Source organism: Hyla sarda, chromosome 7 (assembly GCF_029499605.1).
Source record: "Hyla sarda isolate aHylSar1 chromosome 7, aHylSar1.hap1, whole genome shotgun sequence".
In the NCBI taxonomy this organism is placed as follows: Eukaryota; Metazoa; Chordata; class Amphibia; order Anura; family Hylidae; genus Hyla; species Hyla sarda.
Genome location: NC_079195.1, coordinates 61,067,061 through 61,080,047, shown reverse-complemented (window position 1 = coordinate 61,080,047; position 12,987 = coordinate 61,067,061). Strand labels below are relative to the sequence as shown.

Here is a 12,987-nt window from a genome sequence, read left to right as displayed (position 1 = left end):
CAGTGTACCTCAGATGTGCCTGCACGGGAACGGCAATCCGCCGCTACGGGCAGACACACTGCGACGTGTGAGTCGCCACACTTATGCACAGTATACTCACACACATTGCGTCTCAGGTAGCAGAGAGAGAGCACATAGCTCAGGGAGCAGAGAGAGAGAGAGCACATAGCTCAGGGAGCAGAGAGAGAGAGCACATAGCTCAGGGAGCAGAGAGAGAGAGAGAGAGCACATAGCTCAGGGAGCAGAGAGAGAGAGAGAGCACATAGCTCAGGGAGCAGAGAGAGAGCACATAGCTCAGGGAGCAGAGAGAGAGAGAGAGAGCACATAGCTCAGGGAGCAGAGAGAGAGAGAGCACATAGCTCAGGGAGCAGAGAGAGAGCACATAGCTCAGGGAGCAGAGAGAGAGAGCACATAGCTCAGGGAGCAGAGAGAGAGCACATAGCTCAGGGAGCAGAGAGAGAGAGAGCACATAGCTCAGGGAGCAGAGAGAGAGAGCACATAGCTCAGGGAGCAGACAGAGAGAGAGAGAGCACATAGCTCAGGGAGCAGAGAGAGAAAGAGCACATAGCTCAGGGAGCAGAGAGAGAGAGCACATAGCTCAGGGAGCAGAGAGAGAGAGCACATAGCTCAGGGAGCAGAGAGAGAGAGAGAGCACATAGCTCAGGGAGCAGAGAGAGAGAGCACATAGCTCAGGGAGCAGAGAGAGAGAGAGCACATAGCTCAGGGAGCAGAGAGAGAGAGCACATAGCTCAGGGAGCAGAGAAAGAGAGCACATAGCTCAGGGAGCAGAGAGAGAGCGCATAGCTCAGGGAGCAGAGAGAGAGAGCACATAGCTCAGGGAGCAGAGAGAGAGCACATAGCTCAGGGAGCAGAGAGAGAGAGAGAGAGCACATAGCTCAGGGAGCAGAGAGAGAGAGAGCACATAGCTCAGGGAGCAGAGAGAGAGAGCAAATAGCTCAGGGAGCAGAGAGAGAGAGCACATAGCTCAGGGAGCAGAGAGAGAGAGCACATAGCTCAGGGAGCAGAGAGAGAGAGAGCACATAGCTCAGGGAGCAGAGAGAGAGAGAGCACATAGCTCAAATGAGCCCTTTAGCAGCTGTAGGAAATTGTTTTCTTTTTGAATTTCTTTTTTGTCTTGTCCACAGTGCTCTCTGCTGACACCTGATGCCCGTATCGGGAACTGTCCAGAGGAGCATAGGTTTGCTATGGGGATTTTCTCCTGCTCTGGACAGTTCCTGATACAGGCATCAGGTGTCAGCAGAGAGCACTGTGGACAAGACAAAAAAGAAATTAAAAAAGAAAGCAATTTCCTCTGTAGCATACAGCAGCTAAAAAGTACTGGAAGGGTAAAGATTTTTTAATAGAAGTAATTTACAAATCTGTTTAACTTTCTGGCACCTTCGGCTGTCCGAGCATACTGGGAGTTGTAGTTTTGCAACAGCAGGAGTCACACTGTTTGGAAAACACTTTGATACAGGGTCGTATGAGATTTTAAGTCTGTTATTTTTTTTCACAGAGACAGCGCCGTTCTTATTCACAGGCCGTTCCTGGTATTGCAACTACATCTCCACTAAAATGAAGGGGGCTGAGCTGCAATAACCCAGACCCTCATCTTGTACCAAAGTGTTCTGTTCTAACCAACATTTTATAAACGGATGTAATAATACCCAATTACCCCTATCACTTTTCTCTATAGCTAAATCCTAAAACTAAAATATCCCACCTTAAGCGTTAAATTTTTTTTACTACAACTTTAACCACAGTAGCAATAAAAACAGGAGAGTGAACAAAAGTAATCCTACTGGGAAGTGACAAAATCTGCTCCCATAAATATCTCCCACTGCAATAATAGTTGAATACAAGGTCAAACTCTTCATTGTGCTTCAGTCACGGAGGTATTGACATACTTCTTCCAGCCTCAGCTTTCGTATTGTACTATTCTCAAGACTAGAATGAAAATTGAAAAACGGAATATGTCTTCTATTAAACTAGATACAAAAACGAGTGCAGTCGCCCTGCTGAGGCACTTAAAAAAGAAAAAAAAGTTTTAATAAGTAGTGATAAAACTGCACACTGCTATTGCAAATGAATGATCCGGGGCTCACAAAGCTTAAAATATTTTTTTGCAGCTCCCAGTGGGTGCTGGATCACTATCTGTCTCTATTCTACCTTCTTTTCTGATGTATTTTGCATTGCCGTATTGGCCTGGAAAATAAAAAATATATATCTATAACCCTTTGATAGGATGACACAGTAAAGATCTGACACACAGGAGTCTTACCGCTCATCTGCGGAAGCAATCGCATAAACTCCAAAGGGATCGGTGATAATAAAGGACAAAGCACAAGGCGGAAAGTCATTCACTCTGCTGTACAATTCCTAATTCTAAATATATATATATATATATATATATATATATATATGGGTCAAGTCCTAAGAAAAAAAAGTGAGGGAACTCACCGAAGACTCCCACTCAAGGGCTGGTCCTGCAGGACTCCTGCTAATGGGTATTGGGGTGTTCCTGCTGTGGAAAAAGTGCAGGAACTCAATTCCTGCGCGTTCCTGCAGGACTTTAGCCCTGTAAATATATATATATATATATATATATATATATATATATATATATATATATATACAATGGTCCCTCAAGTTACAATATTATTTGGTTCCAGGACGACCATTGTGGAAACCATTGTATGTTGAGACCAGAACTCTATGGAAACCTGGTAATTGGTTCTGAAGCCCCCAAAATGTCATCCAAAAATAGGAAAAAGTGAGGATTAAAGAAAAATAAGTAGATAACTAATATAGATAAAGCAAATCCTTATATATAAAAGTAATAAAGATCTGCTGGGAGCTGTAAATCACTGTCTATGTCAGTGTTTTCCAAGCAGGGAGCCTTCAGCTGTTGCAAAACTACAACTCCCAGCATGTCCGGACAGCCAAAGGCCGGGAGTTGTAGTTTTGCAACAGTTGGGGGCACCCTGCTTGGGAAACACTGTAGAGGACAGGAGCTTCTTCAGGGTCCTGTACAATACATGCAATGTCCTAAAAAAGTTAAATGGAGTCACCCTCACCTGGTGTCCAAAGGAGCAGGTAACCCTGGCATAGGTAAAGTGTACAGAACATGTAATACCTCTCTGTACTGTAGGGGGCGCTGCCAGACATCAGTCAGTGCATACACTTCAGTAATACAGGTGTTTTCCCAGTGATTGTCCATTCTGATTGGTCAGATCTTCCAGCCATTGACACGTTTCACAGATCTGGACTGTCCGTAGCATTGTATGTTGAGTCTGGTTTCAAGTTAAAATGGTCCAGAAAAGACCATTGTATGTTGAAACTATTGTATGTTGAGGCCATTGTAAGTTGAGTGATCACTATATATATATATATATATATATATATATATATATATATATATATATGTATACATGAAATACCAGGATTATCTGTCAAGATGAGTAATGCTAATTCAGGCAATACCTGGTACAGCTCAAAAGTAGTCACTTAACTGTAAGCCATCCCATAGTATCATAAAGTGAATCTGTGGGGACTGATTAAGGGATCAAGTAGACTCCTTAGTGTGACACGATTATTTACCATACTCTCCCAAAAAACAAATCTAATATTGAAATTGAACAAAAAAGAAATAAAAAGAACTCTGATAGATCATGTCAGAATTTTTATATTACATATTATATTGAAGATATACTGGGGTATACAGTCTGCATTTTAAACAATATTAGTAAATCTGCCCCTTTGTCTTCTTCCTTTAAAGAGGACCTGTGGCCAACCTACCCCTCAAGCCCGTCCCCCCCCCCCCCAAATATATTTAAAAAAAATTTAAAAAAAAAATGTCACTAGCATGTATACTGTCACTAGATGAAGTCACTTATGAAACCCTGATCACACACCTTTTTACAGTTTTTGAATATGTCTTTTGAGAGATGAGGGAGTGACTATCTGGTGATAGGTGGGATTATACAGTCAGGGGTTAATGTGTGATGTTTTACATTGAGGAGCGTGTCCTGACTGTATAACCCCACCCATCGCCTGATAATTAATTATTACAATTTATCACAATTAAGTTCACACACCCATCTAACTGATTACCTAAATTGTCAGACAAATTATAAGCCCTCATGTCTCGGCAATGGAAGGTCATATCAAGAACTGTAGAGATACAATCTCATTTTTGGGGAGTTGACTACAGGTCCTCTTTAATTGCCTATGCACTTTTAATAGCTGTCAGCCAAATTTGTATTCGACTGACTGCTACCTTTCACAATTCCCAACATACATGTAAACATTCAGCTTGGCTGAGCATTCACGTGTTCTCAATGGAGAGAGGAGGGATAAGCCACTACCAGACTCCTCTTACTTATCTCTCTGAGAACAAAACTTTTTGGAAGATAAAATTCAAGATACCCAATCCTTCTGTCCCCTGACATCTTTTAGGGGAGAGCCTCCTGCCTCCATACACATTGGACAGTCATTCCAGGTTTTAAAGGGGTATTCCAGGAAAAAAAAAATTTACATATCAACTGGCTCCAGAAAGTTAAACAGATTTGTAAATTACTTCTATTAAAAATCTTAATCCTTCCAATAATTATCAGCTGCTGAAGTTGAGTTGTTCTTTTCTGTCTGGCAACAGTGCTCTCTGCTGACATCTCTGCTTGTCTCAGGAACTATACAGAGTAGAAGAGGTTTGCTATGGGGATTTGCTTCTACTCTGGACAGTTCCCGAGACAGGTGTCATCAGAGAGAACTTAGAAAAGAACAACTCAACTTTAGTAGCTGATAAGTACTGAAAGGATTAAGATTTTTTAATAGAAGTAATTTACAAATCTGTTTAACTTTCTGGAGCCAGTTGATGACTAATAAAAAGTCCTTCATCTTAGCAGCTCAAGTGTCATAGAGGCAGTGCTGACCTGCTTAAGTGGTGCAGCATTGCCTGCCTCCTCACTCCCCCTTCACTCCCTTCTCTGCAGGATTAGAATACAGGGCTACGCTTACTGTATAATGTCCAGCCCTGTCTTCAGATCATGTGCCTGCACCATTTTACTTATAGCTGCACAGTGATGTATTGAGGCCTTTGCCCACAGCAGGGCCTGTAACCGTGCATACCACACTATTGGTAAGCTGATACAGGCCTTTGACCTGTAGACAGGGTGCCTTAACCCCTTAAGGACTCAGGGTTTTTCCGTTTTTGCACTTTCGTTTTTTCCTCCTTACCTTCTAAAAATCATAACCCTTTCAATTTTCCACCTAAAAATCCATATTATGGCTTATTTTTTGCATCGCAATTCTACTTTGCAGTGACATTAGTCATTTTACCCAAAAATGCACGTCGAAATAGAAAAATAAATCATTGTGCGACAAAATCGAAGGAAAAACGCCATTTTGTAACTTTTGGGGGCTTCCGTTTCTACGCAGTGCATATTTCGGTAAAAATGACACCTTATCATTATTCTGTTGGTCCATAAGGTTAAAATGATACCCTACTTATATAGGTTTGATTTTGTCGCACTTCTGGAAAAAATCATAACTACATGCAGGAAAATTTATACGTTTAAAAATGTCATCTTCTGACCCCTATAACTTTTTTAATTTTCCACGTACGGGGCGATATGAGGACTAATTTTTTGCGCCGTGATCTGAAGTTTTTATCGGTATGCTTTTTGTTTTGATCGGACTTTTGATCACTTTTTATTCATTTTTTAATGGTATAAAAAGTGACCAAAATACGCTTTTTTGGACTTTGGAATTTTTTTGTGTGTACGCCATTAACTGTGTGGTTTAATTAATGATATATTTTTATAGTTCGGACATTTACGCACGCGGCGATACCACATATGTTTATTTTATTTTTTTTTTACACTGTTTTATTTTTTTATGGGAAAAGGGGGGTGATTCAAACTTTTATTAGGGAAGGGGTTAAATGACCTTTATTAACACTTTTTTTTTACATTGTTATAGGTTGCAGTGTTATAGGTCCCATAGGGACCTATAACACTGCACACACTGATCTTTTACACAGATCACAGGCATGTATTAACACGCCTGTGATCAGTGTTATCGGCGCTTGACTGCTCCTGCCTGGATCTCAGGCACGGAGCAGTCATTCGCCGATCAGACACCGAGGAGGCAGGTAGGGGCCCTCCCGGTGTCCTGTCAGCTGTCCTGTCAGTGTGGTATTAGCCGCGGGTCCCGGCCGTTGATGAGCGCCGGGACCGACGCGATATGATGCGGGATCGCGGCGCGATCCCGCTTCATATCGCGGGAGCCGACGCAGGACATAAATATACGTCCTGCGTCGTTAAGGGGTTAAAGGGGTACTCCGGTGTTAGACATCTTATCCCCTATCCAAAGGATAGGGGATAAGATGCCTGATTGCGGGGGTCCTGCCGCTGGGGACCCCCGTGATCTTGCACTATACACCCCGTTAAAATCAGTCCCCAGAGCATGTTTGCTCCAGGTCTGATTACTGTCGATCACGGGGCCGGAGCATTGTGATGTCCCAGCTCCGCCCCCCCGTGTGATGTCATGCTCCGCCCCCCATGTGACGTCACGCTCTGCCCCCTCAATGCAAGCCTATGGGAGGGGGCATGCGGCGTGCAAGATCACTTTGGATAGGGGATAAGATGTCTAAGCGCCGGAGTACCCCTTTAAAGCCAAGCCCTGTATGTCAGTCATCTGACACTATATAAGAACTGTGTTGCCCTGTAACTTGCACCATCATGGCAGCTCAGCTGCAGAGGGAATGTGTAATGTAAAAAAAAAATGAAATCTAAATAATAAAATTTTAAATATTTGAAGGACATGTTGTCGCTCTCAATATCTTTGATGGTCACTCAGGAGCACTGCTTGCTACTGTTTATTTATATTACCACTAGAAGATGTGTCTCTTGTAACAGGCCCTACAGCTGTGTGCACAGAATTTTATCCCATCCCATGGAAATAAATTAATTTCATGTAAATGTATTTCACTTCAATTACTATTAAAAAAAATCTTGCTGGAAAAAAAAAAAAGATATACAATGTAGATCCGAATACAGTATTGTATAAATGGATGAATATAACTACAGACAGTATTGGTAGCCATCAATTACTGACACCATAACTTATGTTACCTATGTGAGCTGCTGGAGGAGCTGACTTCAGAGGGCTGAGCAGGTCACATGGTTAGAGAAGAAGTGAATATAGATATAGGTTTGCCTCAGCCAATTAGGGACAATCACACACTGATGCGCTCTCGGGGAGAAGGAAGTGAGATAAGTGTTGTGTTGTCTACAGGTAGACAACAATCATCATGTGTTATAAAAACTACTGGACTTCCTGCCATTAGGAAAAGCTAAGACAAACAAGGTATGTACTCAGCAAAGATTACACTTGTACATTATAAAGTTATATAACTTCAACTTCTATGTAATGGTAATTTCATTTAGCTGGAGTTCTCCTTTAATATTAACCAATTAGGTATAAGACGAGCCTGAAGAATAATAGTGCAGCAGTGATTCACTAGACCGGGATCACATCATAGTGTACATGTTATTTTCATTTACCCCAACTGAATCCAATGGCATCTTAAAGGAACCAGAACTGAGACAACAGAAAGAATAAGCTCCTTACAATACGATGCAAGTAAAAAAAAAAAGATAAGTACCGTATTTTTCGCCATATAAGACGCTCCGGCATATAGGACGCGCCCAATTTTAAAGGATGAAAATCTAGAAAAATAAGATTCTGAACCTTCAACCTGTGGACCTTCAGATGTTGCAAAACTACAACTCCCAGCATGCCCGGACAGCCGTTGGCTGTCCGGGCATGCCAGGAGTTGTAGTTTTGCAACATCTGGAGGTCCGCAGGTTGAAGACCACTGGTATAGGAGGTAACACTCACGTGTCCCCGCTGCTCCGGACCCGTCACAGCTCGTCACCGCTGCCCTGGATATTGCCCTTCATCGCTGTCGCGCGTCCCCGGGGTGTCCCCGTCCCTCCGGAACGTCTCTGCTGCCCGGTATCCTTGCTCTCCGTCGCCGACCATCACGCTGCTACGCATGCCGCTACACACGCCGCTCCTATTGGAAGACGGGACAGTGTGCGCGACGACGTGAGGACGACGAAGGGGAGCGCCGGCCATGCATGCGATCCCGGCATGGGGCAGACACCGAGGAGGCAGGTAAGGTGCCTCCCAGTGTCCTGTAAGCTGTTCGGGACGCGGTGGTCCTGAACAGCCCGACTGAGCAGCCGGGTTAGTGTCACTTTCGCTTCAGACGCGGGGGTCAGCTTTGATCGCCGCGTCTGAAGGGATAATACAGGGCATCACCGCGATCGGTGATGTCCTGTATTAGCCGCGGTTCCCGGCCGTTGATGGCCGCAGGGACCGCCGCGATAGGTGTGTATTCGCCGTATAAGACGCACCAACTTTTCCCCCCCATTTTCGGGGAAGAAAAAGTGCGTCTTATATGGAGAAAAATACAGTATGTTGTGTAGTGCAACAACACCTATTGAATTTCTCCATTTACACAACTCTGAGGGGAGTGGTAACTAATTGAAGCCATATGTCTCGGTTTTCTCGCCAGGCTGCCAGTATTTCAGCAGGCACGTTGATTCATATGTGTTTTGCAACTTTCTTTTCTCTATGTGAGAATTTATGAAGTCCATTAAAATTTTAACAGCAGGTTTACTGTGTAAAACAACACATTTGGCCAAGACTGTTAGTAGTACAGGCACTTAATGAACACCCTCACCTTCTCCTTCACCTCTGCCAGTCCAGTTCACAGGCCAGTAATCACTTTTCTTAAATGATACTGCTATGCCAAGTATAATGGAAGGTACAGGACATGGCAGTACTGCATCATGTTTTTGGTTCCAAAATGTTCCAAATAAACAATGGGAGTTTGGGAAATGGCAGCAGACCCAAGCTTCTCCTTTCACATATTATATACAATTCCAGACTATTTATAATGTGCCTTAAAGGGGTCGTCTGGTGTCAAAAATAAACTTTGTTACAGCATGCTAAATTCATAGAGGAGGAGCCTCAGAGTGGAGAACAGCTACAATGTTTAGTTTTTTTTGCTCCTATAATTTGAATAGACTTCTTTTAACCCATTCAATTTTTGACTACTTCCTATTCACCTACTAAGACTAACAATATTTTAATTTTTCCACTGAGTTGTATTAAAGAATTTTTTTTCCTGTTTTACCTTAAGTGTTGGTTGGACATCTTTCATTTTTTATTATGGGAAGGGCGATAATCCACAGAGATTAGCGATATCCTGTGAAACAATCTTAGTATGAGAAGTCTGTTCCTGCTGCGCCCACTCGTTACTCCAGTTAGATTGCTTACCAAGTGTGTTTTTGCCAGTTATTGTAATTCACAGAGGGGTACACACTTTAAAATGTAACTTTTATTCAGACACGTCTAAAACCAATCATTAGCACAGGCCCCACAACAAAAGCCAGTAGTTAGAGTTGACACCAGATCTAAAAAATATATATAGAACAGACCACACTGGATGGAAGTGTGTTTATAAGGGGGATAATGAGGAGAGCAGTGGTGCACACTGGTGCATTAAGCACCCTAGAACACCCTATCGGGGAGATGTAGTGTAGACTACCCCTGCTCCCACAGGGACTGTCGGGGCACTCGCCCTTAAAAGAGCGACCCCTGCCCCGGAATATCCCTTTGACTGCGCCCTATGAATCCCTGGCAATATAACACATGACCTTGCTCTGGTATACCCGATGCGTTTCTACCACATCGGTGGGTTCCTCAGGGGTTAACCAGGCAACTTACAAAGAATCAATATTCCCAATATACAGTTACAATAATATCAAAAATTATCAAAGTAAGGGCTATCACCAAATAGAAATTACAAAAGTATTTACAATTTTAGCAATGCCATGAGTGTACCTACAGTTAAGCACCTATCCAGTTCAGGCAGACTGTACGGACACACCTTTTAAACAGATCTTAAATCTAAATTCTCCCACTCTGAAATAAAACACTGACACTCATGAACCTTTTAAGTGGGCTGGGTGGTGGTCACAGCTCGTTTATTTAAATATATGTAACTCTGTTAAATAAATATAACACTGCATAGCAGTAACCATGAAATACACAACTTCTTATTGCCGAAGTACTGCTTCAGCCGAAGCAGTATGCCCCACTGTCTCCACAGCGTGCATGTGCTGCCTTCGGCACCTCAAAACTCCCCAAAATAAACTTCCTTTACGCCAGCTGTGACTTACAAAATCAAACAAAGTATTGAAATTAATTATCAAAAATTTTTTTTTTTTTTTTTTTATAAATATCCATAAGCCTTTTTTTTTTTTTTTTTTTTTTTTTTTATATAAGGGGGTAACAAAAAACCGAACGTCCCACAACAGGACGCCCAGTTGAATAAACAAAACACACAGGAAAGCAAAAAACCAGGGAGGGAGGGCGGGACCTTGGATGCTGGAACACAAGAGGGAGAGCTGCTTGCAGGACACCCAGTAAATACCCCTGGGCGTACACCCCTTGGAAACCCCTCCCCAAGGTACTGGAGTGGGAGGGTTGCTGTTTCTTCCTGCTTCTTAACCCTTTCGTCCCCACAGTCAGGGCTACCTATGCCTATTCGGCTAGGTAACCTACAATACTGGTGCTAATAGTATCTGTTGTCTACTGGCAGAAAGTGCCAGCAGATGGCTACTCACGGTTACCACGGGTTGCCGCAGTGGCGGTATCCCCAGGTGCACTCCCACAATGGTGGGCAGCGCACTCAGCCGATCGGTGTCCTTCTAGTATTCCCCTAAGTGGATTTAACTGTGAATTATTTGCCAGTTATTGGTAGCAGATTGGTTAGGACTAAGACTGCCCCAGCTGGTGTCGTCTCAACTCCACTGATGTTCCTCCAAAATTTACCATTGTGTTAGATCAATGTATGTGACATCACTATATTGCTCAGGATGTACCAACGTGTTTCAGAACGCTTACTGCATCCATCTTCAGGATAATATTGCATTGTGGGTGCAGCAGAAATTAACTTCTTATACTTCTCAAGAGTGTTGCACAGGATATAGCTAATTCCTGAAGACTATAGCCTTCCCCATAAATGAAAGTGAAAGATGTACAATGAACACTTAAAGGGGTACTCAGTTACAAGACATCTTATTTTCTATCCAAAGGATAGGGGATAAAATGTCTGATCGCGGGGCTTCGGCCGCTGGGACCCTCCCCCCGCAATCTTCATGCAGACATGCAGCATTCTCAAAATTATGTTCAGAATGTTGGGTTCAGAAGGCAATGGTTGTAATGTCACACCACGCCCCCTTGTCCACCATGCTCCCTCATGACGTCACGCCATGCCCCCACCAATGGAGGGGCATGGTATGACATCACGAGGGGGTGTGGCATGACATGACCACTGCCTCCCTGAACACAACACTCTGAACAAAATATATAAAAAAAAACTATATATATATATATATATATATATATATATATATATATATATATATATATATATAATATATATATATATATATATATATATATATATATATATATATATATATATATATATTAGAAATTGGCCAATTTTGTGGGGCAAACATTTTGGTGGAGTTCACCAAAACTGACAAGCCAAATTTATTTTTCGGATTCTAAGATGTGGTGACTCCAAAATTCATTAATTTTGGCCCTTGGAATTTTCATGCATTTACTCTTTTGATTGTGCAGGATCAAGATGAGTTTATTTTATTTATGTATTTAGTTATTTAATTTATTTGTAATATGGGAAAAGAGAAGGGATTTGAATTTTTATTGGGAGAAAAGAGATTTTTTATTACACCTTCTTGGTGCCCAATGGTCTATTATAAACATTAATAATATTGCTTCTTTAGATTAATATAATGCATAAGCATTACATTGATTTATTAAATTGCTCTATTGAACAATCAGCCATAGGCAGGCTGCATCAATTGCGAGTCACCAACTGCACTAAGGATTACTTCAGTTCTTGGAGCTGGCCTGACAGTCGATCGGACCCCTGGACCATTAGATATGGTGCTATAAATGTTTAAATACAGCGATCAATGCATCAAAAGAGTTAAATAGGCACTGTCCCTTTTGAAAAGTTTTGACATGTTGTAGAGACATGTCAATGCAAGACAAACAGTGTAAGTCTATGGGATTGTCTCAGTCAGCTGCACTTTTCTCCCCACTTATTCCTACAGTTGATTGGGATCTGGACACAAAACAAACTTTTGACATGTCTCTCATACATGTAATAAAAAGTTTTAAAAAACGACAGGTACACTTTAAATCATAGACATAGGAGTGATCTCCAAACTTTCAGGCTTCTATCCCAAACTGGCCCCTGTACCTTATACATGCTAAGAACACTGTTCCAATACTGTTCTCCAATGCACCATGCAATGCCACATTTTCTCAAAAAAACAACATTGTTTGGCACTTGTGTTGTTTGCTAAGGACTGGTAACTAGTCATGGGGGAGTAGACACATCTCCTTCTAGGCACGCTCACAGCGCTCTCTCCCAAACTGGCTTCATTGACCGAGTGCAGGAAGTTATGGGTTCAGCGTCTAAAAAGTAGCCATTTCCAATTCAAAAAACCCCTTTATGTAAACTGGGGGGGGGGGGGGATTTATCAAAACCTGCCCAGAGGAAAAATTGTTGAGTTGCCCATAGCAACCAATCAGATCGCTTCTTTCATTTTTGAAAAACCTCTGATTAATGAAAGAAGCGATGTGATTGGTTGCTATGGGCAACTCAACAACTTTTCCTCTGGACAGGTTTCGATAAATCTCCCCCACTGTGTATAATAAATTGAACAAACCTAAAAATATTGACACAATAGAGAGGTCATCTCTTTAGAATAGCCAAAGAAATACAATTTCTTACGGTAGAATAGTGCTCAGATACAGAGAAAACCTCCATTATAAGCTTTCTTTCTAGTTGACAGTAAAGTCATGGCTTGC

The 12,987-nt window shown here is 42.1% G+C and overlaps 1 protein-coding gene across 3 annotated transcripts in view; it reads right to left on the bottom strand.

Annotated features, from left to right (window-relative positions):
* The window catches only part of ADGRA1 (adhesion G protein-coupled receptor A1), a 1,152,497-nt gene that overhangs the window by 1,041,190 nt on the left and 98,320 nt on the right, over positions 1–12,987 (bottom strand). The window contains exon 1 of one of the 3 annotated variants that reach the window (XM_056529274.1): positions 12,374–12,500. The exons of the other annotated variants lie outside the window; for them this stretch is intronic. The gene's annotated coding sequence lies outside the window, so the exon portion shown is untranslated. Of the gene's footprint in view, positions 1–12,373; positions 12,501–12,987 lie in introns of those variants that run through there. 3 annotated transcript variants of the gene reach the window in all.